This window comes from Equus quagga, chromosome 17 (assembly GCF_021613505.1).
Source record: "Equus quagga isolate Etosha38 chromosome 17, UCLA_HA_Equagga_1.0, whole genome shotgun sequence".
NCBI classification, from domain to species: domain Eukaryota; kingdom Metazoa; phylum Chordata; class Mammalia; order Perissodactyla; family Equidae; genus Equus; species Equus quagga.
This window is the reverse complement of record NC_060283.1, coordinates 13,722,239-13,743,552: the sequence shown is the minus strand read 5'-3', so window position 1 is coordinate 13,743,552 and position 21,314 is coordinate 13,722,239. Positions and strand designations below refer to the sequence as shown.

Genomic DNA, 21,314 nt, shown 5'->3' with positions numbered 1-21,314 from the left:
CTCTTTCTCTAATGCCCTATATTCAATGTATCAGGAAATCCAGCCAACTGTACTTTTGAAATATATTCAGAATTGGATAATTTCTCAGTGCCTCTCTCACCATCACCATGATCAAGTCATCTTCATCCCCTGCACAGATTAATGAGATTAATGCAAAGGAACATGTAATGGGTGAGATTACAGGATACCAAATTTCATTTTCATGTGGAAGCCCTCCTTAACCTCACCTACAATTTGGATCCCTAGATAGAGCCTGTCACTATCTTCAAACACATGGTTAATATATTAAACTAGCTTTTAGATGTAATAATATCTACATTTATAGGATGTGTTTAAAGTGTTAGGTAATATTGTTGTCTCCAGGCGTCCATCTGAAGGCTAGGTCAAGCAGACAAAAGAATCAGCAAATTCAAAGACTAGGCAGTGGGATTCATCCAATTAGAGGACAAAAAAGAAAAAAGAATAAAAAAGACTGAAGATAGCATGACACTAACAGGACACCATTAAGTGAACCAATATACACATTATAAAGATCCCAAAAGGAGAAGAGAGAGAGAAAAAGGCAGAAAGATTATTCAAAGTATTAATCTCTGAAAAAGTCTCTAACCCGAGGAAAGAAATAGACATCCAGATCTAGGAAATTCAGAGAGTTCCAATTAAGATAAATCTAATGATCCCCACAGTGAGACACATTATAATTAAATTGTCAAAAGTTAAAGACAAGGAGAGAATCCTACGAGTAGCAAGAGACAAACAGCTTGTTACATGCAAGATAACTCCCATAAGACTATAAGCAAATTTTTCAGCAGAAACTTTGCAGGTCAGAAGTGAGTTTCACAAAAAAACCCTCCCAGCCAAGGCACTCTACTTAGCAAAGTTGTCCTTCAGAATTAAAGGAGAGGTAAAGAGTTTTCTAGATAAGCAAAAAGCTGAAGGAGTTCATCACCAGTAGACCAGCCTACAAGTAATGTGAAAAGGTCTTCTTCAAGCTGAAGCTGTCTATTTTTATTCCCCCATACACAAATATCAGTTATCAATGAAGTTGTTTTGTTATTAAAATAGAGTTATAAATATAAGATGGTTTATGTAAGCCTCATGGTAACCACAAAGCAAAAGCCTATAGTAGATACACAACGATGGAGAAGAAGGAATCTAAGCTTATCATTTCAGAAAATCATCAAATCCCTAATAAAGAGACCAAGAGAAGAAAGGGCTCACTATCAGTTTTTTGACAATAATATTTATTTATTTTCCAGCTTATTTTTAACTATTTTAATTGCTATTTTATTGGTGTTCTTAGGTGTATTTTAATTATTTTTATGTTTTATTGAGATATAATTGACATAGTATTAGTTAAGTTTAAGATATACAATGTGTTAATTTAATACATTTATATATTGCAACATGATTACCATCATAGCATTAGTTAATAAGTGGTCTAGATTCCAAGAGGTCATATAATTATCATTTTATCATTGCACTTTTGTGGTGAGAATATTTCAGATCTAGTCTCTTAGCAACTTTGAACGATATAATAGAGTTTTATGGACTGTAATCACTATGCTGTGCATTAGATCTTCAGAGTTTACTCATCTTTTAGTTGCAGGTTGGTACTCTTCAAATATAGCGCTCTTGAAAAATCCCATTTAATAAAGATGTCTTTTTTTGTTTTGTTTTGGAAAAACAATTCAGATTTGTTTTCCTAAATGCTTTATACATGTAAAATTTATACATGAAAAGTTGTGAACCAATTGTGATAATTTGAATGTTATTTTGAGTATACAATAAAGTGTTCAATCATTCAATCAATAAAGTTATTGATCTCTCCCTCAAAAAAAAATCCTGAAAATGAGAAAACATTCTGTTCCAGCAATGTAAAGTAGATTTCTGCTTTTGTCTCTCATTTTTCTATGTACAATTGCATGTATATTCTATACATCACTATATATATACGGCATTTTGTTCTACATGTTATTGTATGCTTCTTAGGGTGTTTAGTGTCTATTTCCTCCATTACACTTAAGCACCAGGAGTGCAAGAATGATGTTTATTTTTCATGAGTCTGTATTCTCAGGGTTAATTATTATAGCTGAAACACATTTGGGATCTATAAACAGTTAAATGAATTGACATTTCTTCTGAATGGTGCAAATATTTAAGCTGAATTAAGGGAAGCACTACTTCTTGGGATCCACTTATCTTGCTTAATGGCAGAGCACACATCTATGTCCCTAAATATTTATGTAAATTGCAGCCCTTAAATCATGCTGTGGTTCGATTTGTGCGTTATCAATGAGAATTACTGCAAGTAATGTAAATATCTCCATGATTTCCCTCAACAAGCAGAGCTGGATCCCCATAGACACTTTAATCGCTTGTTCCCTAGTTAGGTGAGATAAAGATTTTTGCAGCCCTATAGGGTATTTGTCCCCTGAGAGTTCCATGACAATATAACTCCCTCCTGGATCCCATTATTTAAGCTTTCAAATCCCAACATGACTCCATTTGGCCTTATGTTACAGGGAGCAGCCAAGATGCCAGAGTGGCTTTGGCCATTCATTTAACTATTTATTCAGTTAATAGATGTCTAGTAACAACAGTGACCTTCCCCAAACTGTGCTATTACTAAAGCATGCAACAAAGTCCAGGGAAAACAACCAAAAATAGTAGTGATGTTGATTGTGATTATTACGATTACCTCTTACCAAGTAAAATTCATTTTAGAGATTTTTAAAATTTTCTTATCATGGCAACAGTCTTAAGGGAGGATGTTGCTGGGGCTACATTTTTACTATGTCCATTTTATAGGTGAAGATATCAAAGTTCGAAGAGCTTAAGTGACTTATCTAAGAAGAGTGAGGAGCAGATCTAGGACTAGAATTCTTGTTAGCTGATTCCAAGGCCAATAGTATTTTTTTCTTCAATTTCTCCCTGCCTCTAGTGCACTTTAAACATTTTGGCCAAATGCTGATGAAGAACTTCCCACTAGGGCATTTACTTTTTTTCATAGACTGAATTATGATTTCAGATGCACTCACGTATGAAGGTGCTGGACTTGCTTGTTGTATTGTTCAGGGAGTAAAGTAAGCCTACAAATCTACTAGGTCAGATCTACTGGCTGCATAAGTTTGCCTGGATACAGGTAATCAGGAAAATGCATCAAGGAAGCCATTTCTCCTTCAATTTATTCAGAGCTTGGACTTGAATCTTGTGAATATTTCCAGTATCTATTTTATGAACCAGAGGTTATATGTCTAAATACTGTGGAGATGCTATTAAAACATGTATAAATATCACGTGACATAGAGAAAAGCACAAGAAAACCTGAATCTCAGCTTTACTCAGTATAAGCTTGTATAACTTTGAAGAAGTTATTTAAACTATTTCAATTTCAATTTGCTCTTTCAGGGAATGTGATAATAGTAGTTATCTTGACTATCAAGTTTAACTTTATTTTTCCTCCAGGAAGATGTTGAATTGAAACTCAATATTTCACACATGGAAAAGAAAGTTGCCAAAAAGTTTTGAATTGATTCCTAGCACAATTTTTTTAAAGAATTTTAGAAATCTATATCTGTGCTATTGATTCAAGTCAGCAGTTTTTTGCACAATCAAGAGGGTATCCCAGTCACTCTGCTCTGATAAGTAGCCCTCACTCCACTAATAGCAGGGATGGACTCCGCCCAGAATCTCCATGCTTCTGTCATGACCCTTGCCTGTCTACTCACCTTTCCAACACCTATCCTCATTTGGAGACCCAGAGGGCTAATCTCATTATTGTATTTATTGCTATGTCACTCATCATGAAGCTGAGGATTGTGATATTGGCACTGAGCTCCCACAAAATAGTGTCCATACATCTCTGTATATCCCCTTTACTAACCCTGACTTTCACTCCTGCCCAGCTCCTGGAATCATTCCACCCTGAGATTTATAGACAGTCATCAACATAACCCAATATACAGTTACACTTTCCTGTGAAAGTCCCCTTTACTTACTTGGTCTAGCTGAAATCTGACCGTATTCTTGGAAAGTGCTTCCCTTGTATCCATCTCAAGTGGTAGCAATTTTCTCTCCGCCATCCTCCTTACCACTGAATCTTTTCATTTTTTTGACCTTATAACAAAAGTGTACTGTGATTTTTGTCTAAACTCTTCCTTTGGTGGTTTCATTTATTCTTGTGGATTTAATATGTTATACGTATGTTAAATCATTACAAATTGCCAAGATGGCTCAAATTAATAAAATCTGTTGCAGCCAGTCCTCTTCTCTAAACTCCAGATTGTATATCCAATTATCTATGCAGAACTTCTACTTGGATGGCCAAAAGGATCTCAAAGACCAATGAAATGATCTCTTTTCCCCATATTCCCAGACATCCACTTCTTTTTCATGATTTTGTGTACTGCTATACAAACACTGGAGTCTCCACTGACTCCTCACTTTCTCTCATGCCCCTTTTCAACACATCAAGAAATCCAGTTCTCTACTTTTGAAATATATCCCAATGTGGATAATTTTTCATTGTCTCTCTCACTACCATCTTGGTCCAAGGAATCATCATCTTTTACCTAGAATATTATAATGGCTTCCTAAATTTTTATCACCTTTCTTCCTTATCCTGCTAAATTCGATTATCAACAAATTTACTAGGGTGATCCTTTAGAAAAATAAGTCAGGTTATGTCACATTTTTTTCCAAATTCTGTAGCGCTTTCCAATCTCACTAAGAATAAAAGCCTAATAAATTAAAGTAGTGAATGAGGTCATTACAGCTTCTCCCTGCAATAATTCTCTGATCTAAACTTTCTTTCTCTCTGCAGCCTTATTGGTTTTCTTGCTGTCTCTAGAACAATCTTGGCATGTTCAAACCACAACACCACGCATTTTCTGTTCCCTCTGCCTGGAATGCTCTTCCACAAAATATACTCAAGGCAGTGTCAGGCTTATACTAGCTACTCAACAAAAATTATTGAAAAAAATACATCACTGGATCACATATATAGTTGCTGCAATAGGAATTAATCTCTTAAGTATTTTTAATCTCTAAACTATTTAGTTACAGTTTTAGACTTGATAAAATTTTCAGAGTTCATTTTGGAAAGATTCTTGACTTAGAAACATAACTGGAAATTCCATAATAAGATTTTATGTAGCCTTCAAAAAGTACCCTTATATAGTTCATTACATCAATGATAATGTATCAAAATTTGTATTGCTCTTATCTGTGATGGCTGCATCCAAGTGTTTTCAGGTTCTGAGAAGAAAGTACAATGGGACAAAAGAAAAGCTCACCTACACTTTGAATTTCCCAAGAATGGATGCATTTTTGAATACTTATTAAATGTCAGATGATATTATTATCCACATTTTACAGATGGGGAAACTAAGGCCTGGACACATTAGTTAGCACTCAAGGTAACTCAGAAAATAAACGGGTTCTTACTGTCACAGCTGGAATGGCCACTCATATAAACAGAAATCTTGCGTGAAAAATTGGAAAAGGATATATGAAAGATAGGAGTGTAAAAGGAGTTTGGGAGAAAAGAAAATGTCATGAATGATGTTATGAAACCTTTCATTTCATCCTTATCTGAAAGTTTCATCCTATATTATCCACCTCTTTAATCCCAGATAGATCAAGCCCTCTTTCCAAATCATTAGATCAAACAACCTATGTTATTCCAGTTTGCATTATGAACCCAGTTTGACAACTGCTGGCTGAGTGATGTTTCACACTCTCCCAAGTTCATCTATTCTGTACATGGTGGAGGGGGGATTTGTATTCTTTTAACAGGGCTCCAGATCAGGTTTTTCTGAATGCAAAAGTTAAAAACTGTATTAATATAATGAAAGTTAAACACTGTTTTATAGATCATTTTACTCCTTATACACAAATTTCTACCATTTTCCACTATGTGGTAAATTGCACTTTCCAGGGCCGGTTCCATGGCCAAGTGGTGAAGTTCACATTCTCTGCTTTGCAGGCCCAGGGTTCATCAGTTTGGATCCTGGGGCAGACCTACACACCGCTCACCAAGCCATACTGTGGTCGCATCCCACATAGAAGAACTAGAATGACTTAAAGCCATGATATACAATTACATACTGCAGCTTTGGAACAAAAAAGCAACAACAAAAAGAAGAGGAAGATTGGCAACAGATGTTAGCTCATAGCCAATCTGCCTCATCAAAAAGAAAAAAAAATTACACATTCTTTGTACTATATTATACTGAGACCATTTTAGGCTAACAACATGTTTTATTTATCTTTTACTATCAAATAACACTGTTCTTGACACGATGGAAAAGACAAAAAAAAAGTCAGTTGAAGTAAAATTAACTCAATTTCACATTAATTTTACTAAGTCACTTAACATAAAGCATAATTTCTGATTGTTTTGTAAACTTTTAATTGGGAGTTGGAGCTGTTCCAACTGGGACAAAATCTGATGATCTTGCATAACTCCTTTATTTTCTTCTCTTTACCTTAGTTCAGTCATCTATGAAGTTAGGAGATTGAGATGCATTGCTTCCAGTTCCTTTTACCCCAGAGACACTATGATCTACCAACAATTTAAAATTGTATTTAGTTGACATGGCCATGCTTTAGATCCAGAGTCTCCTGGAAACATACTACGGCAATACTGAAATAAGGCAAAGAGCGGACATGTTGATTGATTTCAGCACCCTTCCCTCCATTTGTCATTCTGCTTCTATTTTCTCATTGCTACAGGGCAGCCACATAATTCCCAATTGATCCCCGTGGAGAACAGTGCAGTGGTAACTGAGTTCATTCTTGTGGAGTTAACTGGACTCCGAACTGCAGATTCCGCTCTTCATGATCTTCTTTCTCATCCACCTTATCACTCTGGTTGGGAACTTGGGCACAATCAAGGTGATTCTGTTGAATTCTCATCTCCACACCCTCATGTACTTTTTCCTCAGTAACCTCTGTCTGGTGGGCCTTGGGTATTCTTCAGCTGTCACTCCCAAGGTGATGGCAGGATTCCTCACAGGAGACAAAACCAATGCCTATAATGCTTGTGTCACCTAGTTCTTCTTCTTTGTGGTCTTTATCACTGTAGAAAGTTTCCTCTTGGCCTCAATGGCCTATGACTGCCACGCAGCAGTGTGTAAAGCCTTGCATTACACCACCACCATAACAAGAAGTGTGTGTGCTTGTCTGGCTATAGGCTCCTACTTCTGTAGGTTTCTGAATGCCTCCACCCACACGGGGATCATTTTCAGGCTCTCTTTCTGTATGTCCAATGTGGTCGGTCACTTTTTCTGTGATGCTCCTCCTCTCCTGATTCTCTCATGCTCAGACAACTACATCAGTGAGATGGTTATAATTTTTGTGGTGGATTTCAATGATGTCTTTTCTGTCCTGGTCATCTTGATCTCCTACCTGCTTATATTTATCACCATCTTGAGGATTCACTCATCTGAAGGATGCTAGAAGTCCTTTTCCACCTGTGATTCCCACCTCATTGCATCTCCATCTTCTATGAGACAGGCATCTTCATGTACTTACAGCCCAGCTCCAGCCATTCTGTAGACACAGACAAAATCGCATCTGTGTTATATACTATGGTCATTCTCATGCTGAATCGAATAGTCTACAGCCTGAGGAACAAAGAGGTCAAGAGTGCCATTAAAAAGGTGGCAGGAAAGGCAAAGTCTTTTCTAGGACTCATATTTTAATTTCATTTAATCTACAATAAGGCAGTTTCATCCACCTTAGATCTATCTAGTGAACATATTCACCCATACAACCCATAAATTTTTAATTTCTTGTAGTATTTTCCTCAGCTATTGATGAAATCTAGAAATCAAAAGTCTTAACCTGATTAAGAGGATAAGAGTAATCACTCGTGGGGCTGGCCCTGTAGCCGAGTGATTGAGTTTGAATGCTGTGCTGCAGGCGACCCAGTGTTTCATTGGTTCGAATCCTGGGCACAGACATGGCACTGCTCATCAAGACTGAGGCAGCATACCACATGCCACAACTAGGAGGACCCACAACGAAGAATGTACAACTGTGTACTGGGGGGCTTTGGGGAGAAAAAGGAAAAAAAATAAAATCTTTAACAAAAAGAGTAATAACTCATGATATGGAGTTCTTATTTTGAAAATACTTCTTAATGAACATGTTCACCTACACTCCCACGTGAATATGTACACGCACATGTATGTAGAAGCATATGCACATTACATCCCTCATGAGAAATCCACGAAACCCACACACCTACAGAAGGAGAAATTAGTTTAGATATACATGAGATATGTCTATTGTTATAGTAGAATTTAAAAGTTATTTTTGTGTCTGACAACACATTCTTAACATAAATGTTTGACTTAATGGAAAATATATATATATACACACACATATATATAACATATATGTATTTGGTTTGTAAAAATCATATTTCACTTTATGTTTTTACATAGGAAAAGGCAATCAGTTTTATGTATTTTTTAATTTGCCTTATGAAAGTACTTCCAAAGTTCCTTGAGTGGAGTTTTATTTTTCATTCTTTGTTTGTTCTTGTTTTTAATGAAAATACATGCCTTTACATGGGCATTTATTTTCCTAGCCAAATTTCCATATTAATGAGTTATAGCTACAAATAATATGTTATATGACAATTTTAATAAGAGAAAACATGTCACAATATAGGAAAAAGGAAAGGATGGCAAACTATGACATTTAATTTTTAAATTTCAGGCACCAAGAATTACAACAGTATTAATAACTTATTTGTATATAAATGCTATGAATTTGTTAATGTACTCATCTGCTAATGTTTTGAGTCTCACTATGTTAAAAACTTAGAATCTATATGTATGTCCATTCTTTTCCCCAGATTCAAGAGTTTTGGGCCATTATTTCTTCAAATATTCTTTCTGCCCCTTTCTCTCTCTTCTTTTGGGACTCCCATTATGCATATGTTGGTACTTCTGATAATATTCCACTTGTCTCTGAGAATCAGTTTACTTTTCTTAATTTTTTTTATTTCTGTTCTTCAGGCTGGATATTCTCAACTGACCTATCCTAAAGTTCACAGATTTTCTTATTCTGTCAGCTTAAATCTGCTACTGATCTTCTTTAGTAAATTTTATTTCATTTATTATTCTTTTCAACTCAAACTTTCTTTTCTTGTTGTTTTTATTTGATTCTTTAGACTTGGTGTCCTTTAGTTCCTTGACTATATTTATAATATCTGTTTTAAATCTTCTTTTCTATTAAGTCCAACATCTGTGTTTCCTCAGGGATAGTTTCTATTGATTTTTTTTTTAAATCTATGTTTTGGTCATACTTTCCTCTTTCTTTGTGTGATTTTTTTTTTTTTTGCTGTTGAAATATGGGCATTTTAAGAAATAAAATGTGACATTTTCTGGAAATCAGGTCACCCCTCCCACCTAAGATTTGTTGTTGGTGGGGATGCTGTTTGTTTACTGATTTTCCTGGATTACTTATGTTAATTCTATATTAGTTGTATGTGACTACTAAAGTTTATGCTTACTTAGCTTAGTGATCACTTAATAATTGGAAAGATTTTCTTAAATTCTGCATACCATTAATTCTCCCGAGCCTTGCATAGGGGCTCTGTATGTTTGTGTTGGAGCATGCCTTCAATGCTCTGGCAATTTAAAATCTGCCTTAATCTTCACTTCCTGCATGTGCAGAGTCTCAAATAAAAGACTGCCTTACTCAGGCCTTTTCTGAGCAAGCATACAGTCTTGCATGTGTGCATGATTTTTGTGATCCCTAGAAATATTTCGGTGATTTTCAAAGCCACCTATGTATTTATCATTTCCCTGAAAATTACTTTTAAGATTTTGGTCTTATTATTATTTGCCCCAGCTAGTACTGCCATCACAGGCAATTACATTGATAGACCAATTACCATTTAACATCTTCACAAACACACTAGGAATAGGACTTTTCTCACAGACTCAGCTGAGTCAAGTGAAATAAAAACTGTGAATGGGCTTTTCTATAGAGCTTCCAGAGAGGTGAAGTAATGACATTTCTCTGGATTTGTGGCCATTTAGAGAGCTCCAAACACATTCTGCTCACTGTAGAGCAGAGCTGATTTTTTCTCAGCTCCCATGGTTGTGAGTCTGCTGGTTTTCAAGACTACAAAAGAACGGGGGAACAGGGCAAGTTAAGATGACACAAAACTCACTATTATTACGTAGATTCACCTACTTTTCTTGAATAAGCACACCTTGGATTGTTACAAGTCTTTGGTAAGTTCTAGAGCTTTGAAAATTTTTATTTTGAAAAACTTTGCCTATGTTTTCATTACTTTAATGAAGGAGAAGATTTTAAGAGGTCCCATTCTGTCATTCTGGAAGTGTTTCTCCCACTCTATTTAATGCCAACTTCCTTGTTAACTTAATACATGCATGCACAGATGAATGAGTATATCTTTTCAATGTCGTGATAATTGACATTAATTCTTTAAAGCAATTTTTCCCAGCACTTCTTGAAGGGTTTATTGCCCTTCCTCTTCTGGTGACCATGTGGAGTTATCAAGGGAGATAACGTCAAGTTGTGATTATTCTTCAAGATGTCCTGCATTATCAAGAAGAAATGAGTTTTTACTATTGACCTAGGATGCATAGAGCTGGGATCAGCTTCATTACTACCCCTACAAGAAGTTGCTGGACTTCCTGCAATTTTACAACTTTTATTGAACTCCTTAGAATGCTAAGATCATATGGCAACTAACCCAAAATATAATCAAACACAGGTATCTCCCAAAAGAGGTGGAGCAAGAGCACTGGCCTACCTGTGATAGATATTCCTGTGTTCCATACTCACTGAGAGAAGAATTCATCTAAATTTTAAAATTAATTACTAAAGATTGAGTGCGGGCTAACGTGAGAATATAAATCTCTTGCAAATGCAGACACAAGGGGAGTTCACACTCATTTATGTGATCTTCCTCACAGACCTCTCGTGGTGCTCGCAAGAAAGTTTGGGACAGGGTGAGATTTCTGAGAATGTTTCTCTCATGTTGCATGTCTAGGAGAGGGTAATAGCAGCCACTGCAGAAAGCACATAATACCTATCCAGATTCTTCCCCCTTACTTTTCTATAGAAAACCCTTAAGTTACTATTGCCCTTAGGTGCTAATAAAAATTCACCAGAATTGAAAATAAAACACTACCCATTGAGGTCAATCAGGACAACATCCTGGGATAGAACCACAAGAGGTATATTATAACCAGAGTGGCTTGGGATTACTGAAAAGAGCCTCATCTCTGAGAACTAGGGCAACGTTCCTGTGTAAAATGAAGGTTGATTCAGAACAGAAGAAAAGAGACCCTACTATCCACGACCATGCTAAAACCATTGAGTAATAAGTAAACACAGTCTACTGCTAAGAGAGGGCCAAGGGCATGAAGATCCCTTCTGAGGTTCAGCTGCAAAGGAAAGATTTAAAACTGAGGGGGGAGCAGATATTGAGAAATATCTTACTGTAGACCAGCCCCCGTCCTAAAACAGGTAATGTCAGAAGTTGTGAAACCTCTTCATATACGGTTCACTGATGATAACTATAGAAACAGCAAAATTCAAATCCAACTCAATTTATAACTAGATTGACTCAGCTGTCCATACTAAAGGTCTAGCCAACAACGACAACAAAAAAAAAGCAGGCCAAATTTCAGGTATAATATCTATATAATATATTATCATTATTATTATTACATCTATACATGATGTTTTGGCTTTAAAAAAATTATGAGGAATATAAAGAGGCAAAAAAATACACTGCTGAGAGACAAAGAAATAAACAGAATCAGATGCAGATATGACAGAGATATAGAAACTATCAGAGAGGGAATACAAGATAAATATGATTAATATATTAAAAATTCTTGTGGAAAAGTTGGAAAACATGACAGACAGGTGATTTTAAAGAAGGACTGAAACTCATAAGAGACAATCAAATGGAAATGCTAAATATGAAAAACAAAATAGCAGAAGAAGAATGTTTTCAGTGTGCTCATTATTTTAAACTTGCAAGCCACTTAGTTTCTTTTCTTTTTTTCCCCATCATTATTGAAATATAATTGACATATAACGTTGTGTAAGTTTAAGGTGTAAAATGTGATGCTTTGATACACGTATGTATTGTGAAATGTTTACTACAATAGATTATTTAACACATTCTTCACCTCACATAATTACCACTTTGTTTTGTTAGCCTGAAACGTTAAAGCTGTACTCTCATAGCAACTTTCAAGTATACAGTGCAGTATCGTTAACTATAGTCACTATGCTGCACATTAAATCTTGGCAACTTATTCTTCTTATAACTGAAGTTTTGTACCCTTTGGCCAACATCTCCCCATTTCCCTCATCCCTCAGCCCCTGGAAACCACCATTCCACTTTCGGTTTCTATGAGTTTGATGTTTTTAGACTCCACACATAAGTGAGACTGTACAGTATTTGCCTTTCTCCATCTGATATTTTTTGCTTAGCATAATTCTCTCAAGGTCCATCTATGTTGCTAGAAATGGCAGGATTTCCTTCTTTCTCCTGGCTGAATAATATTCCATTGAAATATATATACATACACACATAACTTATATATACATATGTACATATGCATGAGTGTGTCACCTGACTTGGCATCCAGGCTCCTTGGGATTGATCCCCAGGTCTAGACCAAGTAGAGATAGGCTAGATCACAGGCAGGAACTTTCAGGACATACACAGGCTTGCCAGGGTATAGCCTTCCCCAAAACAGAGTTGGATTTTCTATACGTAAGTTCATATCATCTGCAAATAATGACACTTTTACTTCTTCCTTCTCAGTTTGGATGCCTTTTATTTATTTTTCTTCCCTAATTCCTCTGGCTGGGATACCTAGTATCATGTTGAATAGCAGTGGTTAGAGTGGGCACCATTTTTTTTCCTGATCTAAGAGAGAAAGCTATCAACCTTTCACCAATAAGTATGATGTTTGCTGTTGGTTTGTCAAATATAGCCTTTATTATGTTGAGATATGTTCCTTTTATATCTATTTGTTAAGCCTTTTTATCATAAAAGGATGTTGAATTTGTCAAATGCTTGTTCTGCATCTATTGAAATGATCATATGACTTTTGTCATTCATTCTATTCATGTATATCACACTTATTGATTTACATATATTGAACCATCCTTGCATCCCAGGGGTAAATCTTACTTGAGCCTAGTGTGTGATGCTTTTAATGTACTGTTGAATGTGTCTTGCTAGCATTTTGTTGAGAATATTTGCATCTATGTTCATCAGAGATATTTGCCTATAATTTTCTTTTCTTGTAGTATCCCTATATGCTTTGGTATCAGAGTAATGTTGGCCTCATGAAATGAGTTTGGGAGTATTCCCTCTTCTTCAAATTTTTGTAAAAGTTTGAGGAGAATTATTGTTAATTCTTCTTGAAACGTTTTACAGAATTCACTCATGAAGCCATAAAGTTCTTGACATTTTCTGTGTTGGGAGGTTTTTGATTACTGATTCAATCTCCTTACTCATTTTTTGTCTTTTCAAATTTTCTATATCTTAATTATTCAGACTTAGTAGGTTGCATGTTTCTAGGAATTTTACCATTTTTCTAAGTTTCCCAATTTTTTGGCATACAATTTTTCGTAGTCGTCTCTTATGATCCTTTGTATTTCAGTGGTAACAGTTCTAACATCTCCTCTTTCATTTATAATTTTATTTATAGAGTCCTTTATTTTTCTTCATCAATCTAGCTGAAGGTTTGTCAATTTTGTTTATCTTTTCAAACAACCAACTCTTAATTTTGTTGATAATTTTTGTTTTTTAATTCTCTATTCCATTTTTTGGCTCTGAACTTTGTTATCTGCATCTTTCTGCTAACTTTCGGCTTAGTTTGGTCTTGTTTTTCTCATTCTTGAGGTATAAAATTAGGTTGTTTATCTGAGATTGTTCTATTTTCTTAATTTAAATATTTATTACTATAAACTTGCCTCTTAAAACTGCTTTTGCTGTATGCTTTGGTATGTTGTGTTTTCATTTTCATTTGTTTAAAGGTATTTTTTCATTTTTCTTTTTAGTTCCTTCTTTGATCTGTTGGTTGCTCAAGTGTGTTGTTTAATTTTCAACATATTTATGAATTTTCTAGTTTTCCTCCTTTTTTGATTTCTAGTTTTATACCTTTTTGGTTAAAAAAGATACTTAATATTATTTCAATCTTTTTGAATTTGCTAAGACTTTTTTGGTGATCTAACATATGACCTATCCTGGAGAATGTTATATAAGTGCTTGAGAAGTCTGTGTATTCCATTGCTGTTAGATGGAATGTTCTGAATATATCCTTTAGATCTATTTGGTCTAAAGTATGGTTCAAGTCCAACCTTTCCTTCTTGATTTTTTGTTTGGATGATCTATCCATTGTGGAAAGTGATGTATTAAAGACTCCCACTATTATTGTCTTGCTGTTAATTTCTCTTTTCAGATATGTTAGTATATTCTTAATATATTTAGGCGTTCCATTGTAGAATGATGATATATTTACAATCATTATATCCTCTTAAAGAATTGGCCCTTTTATCATTACAGTCATATACCACATAATGATGTTTCGGTCAACAATGGGCCACATATGCCATGTACTAATCCATAAGATAGGTACAATATAGCCTAGGTACGTAGCAGGCTATACCATCTAGGATTGTGTAAGTATATAGTATTATGTTCACACAACGACAAAATTGTTTAATGATGCATTTCTCCAAATGTGTCCTTGTTATTAAGTGGCTCATGACTGTATACAATGATCTTCTTCATCTTTTGTTACAGGTTTTGAAATAAAGACTATTAAAGTTGTAAGTATAGCTACCTCTGTTCTCTTGTGGTTTCCACTTGTATGGAATATATTTTTCCATCTCTTCATTTTGAGTCTAAATGTGTTCTTGAAGTCGAAGAGAGTCTCCTGTAGCCAACAGATAGTTTGGTCTTGTTTTTTAATCCATTTAGCCACTTTTTGCCCTTTGATTGCATAATTTAACCCATTTACATTTAAAATAATTAATAGGTAAGAACTTAGTATGGCCATCTTATTCACTGTTTCCTGGCTATTTTGTAGTTACTTTGTTCCTTTCTTCCTCTCTTACTGTCTTCCTTTGTGAATTTACGATTTTTTGTAGTGGTATACTTTGAGTCCCTTCTCTTTTTCTTGTGTGTATCAATTATAGGTTTTGTTTTGTGTTTATACTGGGACTTACTTGAATAATGTTCTAGATATATTATTATATTTTAGGCTGATAACAACTTAATTTCCAATGCATACAAAAGATCTACCTTTTTTCTCCACCCACACCATTTTATGTTTCTGGCATCACAATTTATATCATTTTATATTGTGTATCCACAGACAAATTATTTCAGCTATAGCTATTTTTATTTATTTATTTATTTATTTATTTATTTAGGTTATGATAGCTTACGACATTGTGAAATTTCAGTTGTGCATTATTATTTGTCAGTCAGCATATAAGTGTGCCCCTTCACCCTTTGTGCCCACCTTCAACCTGCCTTTCCCCTGATAACCATTAAACAGTTTTCTTTATCCATATGTTTACCTTCCACATATGAGTGAAATCGTACGTTGTTTGTCTTTCTCTATTTCTAATTATTTTGTCCTTTAATATTTATACTAGAATTAGATGGTTAACACACCCCCATATTACGGTTTTAGAGTATTCTGAATTTTACCTATTCACTTCCCTTTACCAGTATGTTGTGCATTTTCACACATTTTCATGTTAATAGTGAGCATATTTTCATTTCAGCTTTGAGAACTTCCTTCAGCCACTCTGTAAGGCTGATCTGGTGGTGATAAACTTTCTCAGTTTTTGAAAGTCTTATATCACCTTTATTTCTGAAGGACAACTTTGGTGGGTAAAGTATTATTGGTTGGCAATTTTTTCTTGAATATATTTCCTTATTCCCTCCTTGCCTGCAAGGTTTCCTCTGAGAATTTCACTGATATAGCCTTATGGGGTTCCCTTGCATGAGAGAAATTGTTTTCCTCTTGTTACTTTTAAAATGCTCTCTTTATCTGATTTTAGACAGTTTTATTATAATGTGTCTTGGAGAAGATCAATTTGCATTAAAATTTTTGACTGATCTATTAGTTTCATGATCTTTAATGTCCAAATCTCTCACCAGGTTTAGGAAGTTCTCAGTCATTATATTTTTAAATAAATTTACTTCCCCTTTCTTCCTTTTTCTCTTTCTGGGACTCCAGTGATGGGTACATTGTTTCTCTTAATAGCATCCCACAAATCCCTTATGCTTCCTTAATTACTTTTCCTTCTTTTTTCATTTTCACTCATCTGACTAGATAACTTCAAATGTTCAATCTTCAAGCTCACTGATTCTTCCGCTTGGCCCAGTCTGTTGTTGAAGCTCTCTATTAATTTTTTTTCATTTCAGTCATTGCAGTTTTTAGTTCTAGAATTTCCATTTGGTTCTTTTTTATATTTTATATCTCTTTGTTTAACTTCACATTTTGTTCCTGTGTTTTTTTTAATTTTATTAAATTTTTTTATCTGTCTCATATAGTTCTCAAATAAAATAATTAATGAAATTAGGAAAATAATACAGGAACAAAATGTTTTTCTTATTTTTTTAAAAAAAGATTGGCACCTGAGCTAACAACTGTTGCCAATCTTCTTTTTTTATTTTTTTCCTACTTTTATCTCCCCAAATCACCCCAGCACAAAGTTGTGTATTTTTGGTTGTGGGTCCTTTTAGTTGTGTCATGTGGGATGCTGCTTCAATGTGGCCTGATGAACAGTGCCTTGTCCATGCCCAGGATCTGAACCAGTGAAACTCTGGGCCGCCAAAGCAGAGCCTGAGAACTTAACCACTTGGCCACGGGGCCAGCCCCTGTTTTTTTTTCTAACGTCTTTTTCCTATTCCAATATTTTGTATACAATACAACATAAGGAAAAAAATGGTTATTATTTTATGTCATTGTATAAGGTGATGTTTTCTAAACAGCATATAAGTGATAAAGCTGCTATTGAGTTGAACGAGAATGCCATAGGAGTAAGGAGACAAATAAAGAAGCTTAAATAGTTATGTCTAAGGAAAAAATTTGGATATGGTGACTAACATTGGACCAAGCAGTAGCAATTAAAAAGAAACTTTCAGCTTATTGAGTGAATTGCATTGGCAAGCAGGTTATAAGTCTTGATTTTAAAAGTCTTTGGCTGAGCATTAAAACAACTCTAGAAATTCAAAAATGTATGTATGGAAGTAAGCTGAAAAAACTGATATTCATCAAAAAGATCATACTCCCCAACATGTACTTAAACTGCCTGGCATGGCCTTCAGCTTCACATAAAACATTACATAAAACTGCACTGAATATAATCCCACTTATTCCAGAAAGTGGCCAAAGTCTAAAAGCCCCATGTCCCTAACCTTGAGCAATCCTTCATCTTTTGAAATGTTCCAGAACAGCTCACTTGAACCTTGAAGCTAACCAAGGCCCATCAAAGAAATCTGGAGACCCATTAGAAAGTCTCCTCATCTTCCTCAAATCTGATCTTAATAAAAATCTTGCCAATCCAACACTTTCTCAGTAATTTCCTCTTTTCACTCTGTAAACTTTGCTTTCCTTTATAGTACCTTTGAACAACTGCTAAAACTCAAGTAATGGCACATTGGCTCCCTTGCTCAAAAAAAAAACAAGCTATGTTAATTTTGACTCAGATTTCATTTTTTCTTTGATACACTTCATAAATGGTCACAGAGAATAATGGATAAGGGAGAAAAAAACATCTAATGGGTAGACCAGAAGCCAAGAAAAACAATGAAAAATGGAGTTATCCTCAGAAAAAAAAAATCAAGATCTTATATAGAAACTTCACTAAACAAACAAACAAACACATAGATATGGAGAACATATTTGTGGTTACCAGAGGGGAAGGGGGCCACTGGAGGACAAAATGGATAAAGGAGAACATATGCATGGTGACAGACGGAAACTAGACTTTTGGTGGTGAACACAACGCAGTCCATGCAGAAGTTGAAATATAATGATGTACACCTGAAAATCATACAATGTTATAAACAAATGTGAACTTAATAGAATAAATTAAAAATTAAATTAAATTTAAAATGAAATGAATTGTGTTAGAAAGCTACCTTACCCACAAACAAAAAGAGAAACATCTCCTATCACCAGGATTGAGGGGGCCTTCTTAACACTAACTCAGCAAGATTTCAAAACTGACCAGCGTATCTTCCATTCTTCTCTGTCATAAATGGGAACTTTCTTTTCCTAATTATCTTTACTCTGTTTCAACATCACATATTGGGTATGAATGTAGAATGACATTATATTACATTATTAAATGCTAATAAAATATATCACACAGTCTATGTTAATATTTATTAAATATATGTTAAATATATTACATTTTTATTACATTATTACATATATTTAATATACATATTTACATTTAGAAGTATAGCTCTGCTATTTCATTGTGAACTCTTTGGGGGCAAAAGTGCTATCTTATTTAGGTCTGTATTCTCAGAATGTAGTCTGGTGTTAGTCAAATAGAAGAACTCAATATCATAGAAAGTAAATGCGATTGAGAGGAACTGAGATGACTTCAATGTCTTCTGACAGCTATGCAGCAGTATGTACACCTCTACATTATACCACCATTGTGGCAACAAATGTGTTTAGTCATCTGGCCAAAGACTTCCAGGTCTGTGAGTTTTCCTGAATGTCTCCATTCATATTGAATTCACCTTAAGTCTCTCCTTTTGTATGTCCAATATGGTCTATCACTTTTTCTGAGAGAGTAAGCAGTCATGGCTCTCTCTTGCTCTCATAAATCTATAATAAGTAAGCTGGCTCTTGCTTTTGTGGTGGGCTCCAATACCTTTTCTGTTCTCCTGGTTTCCTTAATTTTTTACCTCTTCATAATTATCACCATTTTGAGTATATGCTTAGCTAAGTGATGTCAGAACACTTTTCCACCTGTGCTTCCTATATCACTGAAGTCTTCATCTTCCATGGGATAGTCATCTTCATGGACTTATGGCCAAGCTCCAGGCATTCCATGGACACAGATTAGACAAGATCATCTCTAGCGTTAGTGTTTTAATTATATAGGATCCATGATGATCCAGTTTAACCCTCTTAGATCTGCTTGACAGTGACTTCCCGGTTGTGGCCCACACTGCACTTTGCTTCCTGAAGTGATATCCTCATTTGCTTAAAAGTATGTTTTTAATTAAACAGTAAAAATTATAAACAGAAATGGAGTAGCTTAAATGTAAGAGCTCACAGTGAGCCTAAGACATTTGGAAGCCTGCATTTAAAAATCATTAGTAATCACATTTGATTTACTCACTTGTTCCACATTAACTTTCTCTACCACATGTCAGTGTAAAGCTCCATGAAAATGGGGACACACGCAAGCCTGTGAACAGAAGGACACGCTTGCGTTCCATTTGTGCACATACACATGGCAGCAGGAAATTTGTCAGAGGAAAATAAAATGTGGTTAGTATTTGATATAAAATAATTTAAAAAATCAATTCTGGTATCAGAATATAAATTTATGTAGAATATTATTTATTTATTTAATTGAAAAGCTGTTCTAAGTCTCAAATGCAGTAAAAAGTGTTATAGTATTTTTTTAATAAAGGTATGTGTTTTTTTTATTGGCACATTTAATGGAAAGTTACATAAGTATAGCACTTAAAAAAATTAGTATTTGCATCTTGATGGAGTCATTTTGTAGAAACAGCATGTTTACCTGTTAATTTTCAAAGAGATAAAATAACCAGAGTAAAAGAAAACTGGAGAAATAATAAAGGCCTTTTTCCATTTATTTGTATGCAACTATCAATTCCTTACACTGAGTAAAAACAATGCACTGAGAATAACAACTATACATTTTTTTTCTGTCTGTAAATGCTTTGAAATGGTTATTTTATGTCATTCATTCATACTGTAGTTGATCTGTTCCATCTCTTGTCACTTTCCCCCTCACGGACTCCATATCATTCACATTGATTTCCTTGTTATTCCTTAACAACTCCAAGCCTGCTCCTACCTTGGGAGCTTTGTACTTGCTGTTCCCTGTGCCTGGAATTTTCCCTCCTTCCTTTAGGTCTCTCCTTAAATGTTACCTATCACAGAGGTATGACTCCCTTGACCAAATGGTCACTTCCCTCCTCATGGACTCTCCCTCTTCACCCTGCTTTATTATTCACAGTTTATTAATGCTTACCTATTTTTATTTGTTCACACTGTTCATCTATACCTGCTAACTAGAATGAAAATTCCCTGAGAGCTGTAGTTTCCTTTTTCAAAAAAAATTGGCACCTCAGCTAACATCTGTTGCCAATCTTCTTTTTTCTTTCCTTCTTCTCCCCAGTATATAGTTATATATTCTAGTTGTGGGTCGTTCTAGTTGTGCTATGTGAGATGCCACCTCAGCATGGCTTGATGAGCAGTCCTAGGTTCACGCACCGGGTCTGAACAGGTGAAACCCTAGGCAGCAGAAGCAGAGCGTATGAACTTGACCACTTAGCCACGGGGCCAGCCCCTGAAAGCTGTAGTTTCATCTGCTGTGTTCACAACTCTATCTTTTGTGTCTGGCTCAAGGTTCTCTTCTGAAATCAATGAACTAATTCAGTTGTGAGTACAACTGTATCAATATGTTGAATCTTTGAACCACTGACAATTATATCACATCACTAATAATTTAAAATTTTAAGAAACTTACAGAGACATTACAGACAGTTCCCATACACCCCGACCTAATTTCCCCAATTGTTAATGTCTTACTTTACTCTGGTATATTTGTTGAAACTAAGAAGCCAACATTAGCATCATTATCATCTAAACTTCAGATTTTATTTGGATTTCACTAGTTTTTCCACTAACGTCCTTTTCTTTTCCAGGATACAATCCAGGGACAACACTGAATTCATTTGTCATGGCTCCTTAGTCTCCTCTCATCTATAGCAGTTTCTTAATCTTTCCACATTTGTTCATGACCCTGACAGTTTTGAGGAGTACTAGTCAGATATTTCATAGAATGTCTTGAACTTTGCATTTGCCTAATTTTTTGTCATGGGTAGATGAGGATTATGGATTTTCTGTCAAGAATAAGTTCCCTTTCATCATCTTATATCAAGGGTACATGGCAACAGCCTGACAGTGGGATATTAACTTCAATCACCTGGCCAAGTTAGTTTAGCCAGGTTGTCCAGTGTAAAGCAACTTTCTCCCCTTTCT

At 35.0% G+C, this 21,314-nt stretch overlaps 1 pseudogene; it reads left to right on the top strand.

Moving 5' to 3' along the window:
- The first annotated feature begins 107 nt into the window (after positions 1-107).
- Positions 108-7,706, top strand: LOC124229058 (olfactory receptor 5B12-like; annotated as a pseudogene).
- The last annotated feature ends 13,608 nt before the right edge of the window (positions 7,707-21,314 follow it).